The sequence below is a fragment of the Ovis aries genome, chromosome 13 (genome assembly GCF_016772045.2).
Source record: "Ovis aries strain OAR_USU_Benz2616 breed Rambouillet chromosome 13, ARS-UI_Ramb_v3.0, whole genome shotgun sequence".
NCBI lineage: Eukaryota > Metazoa > Chordata > Mammalia > Artiodactyla > Bovidae > Ovis > Ovis aries.
This window is the reverse complement of record NC_056066.1, coordinates 50,773,543-50,774,129: the sequence shown is the minus strand read 5'-3', so window position 1 is coordinate 50,774,129 and position 587 is coordinate 50,773,543. Positions and strand designations below refer to the sequence as shown.

General features: G+C 44.6%; 1 non-coding gene across 1 annotated transcript; it reads left to right on the top strand.

Annotated features, from left to right (window-relative positions):
• Nucleotides 1-238: 238 nt before the first annotated feature.
• Nucleotides 239-310, top strand: TRNAS-GGA (transfer RNA serine (anticodon GGA)). The gene has a single exon. It is a non-coding gene; the product is annotated as a tRNA-Ser (tRNA).
• Nucleotides 311-587: the final 277 nt, after the last annotated feature.

The window sequence follows — 587 nt, the reverse complement described above, 5'->3', positions numbered from 1 at the left end:
CTTCCCTGGCCTGTAGATGGCCATCTTCTCCATTCTCTTCATATGGTCCTCCCCCCTTAGGTGTCTGTCCAAATTAATTTTTATAAGGACACCAGTCATATTGGATTAAGGTCCACATTAATGACCTCATTTTAACTTAATTGCCTCTTTAAAGACCCTGTCTCCAAACCCAGCTGCAGTTTGAGGTTATTGGAGGTTAGGACTTCAAATGTGAATTTGGGGGAGATACAACTTGGCTTCCCTGGTGGCTCAGAGGTTAAAGCATCTGCCTGGAATGCTGGAGGCCCTGGTTCGATCCCTGGGTTGGGAAGATCCCCTGGAGAAGGAAATGGCAACCCACTCCAGTACTCTTGCCTGGAGAATCCTATGGACAGAGAAGCCTGGTAGGCTACAGTCCATGGGGTTGCAAAGAGTTGGACACGACTGAGCGACTTCACTCACTCACTCACAACTCAAACTATACAGGAAGATAATAACAGAATTTACTTCACAGACTTGTGAGAATTTATTGAATTAGAGCATGTAAAATGCTCAGAACAGTGATGAAAAATGTTTTCCGCTGCTATAGATGACATATGGAGTGACAT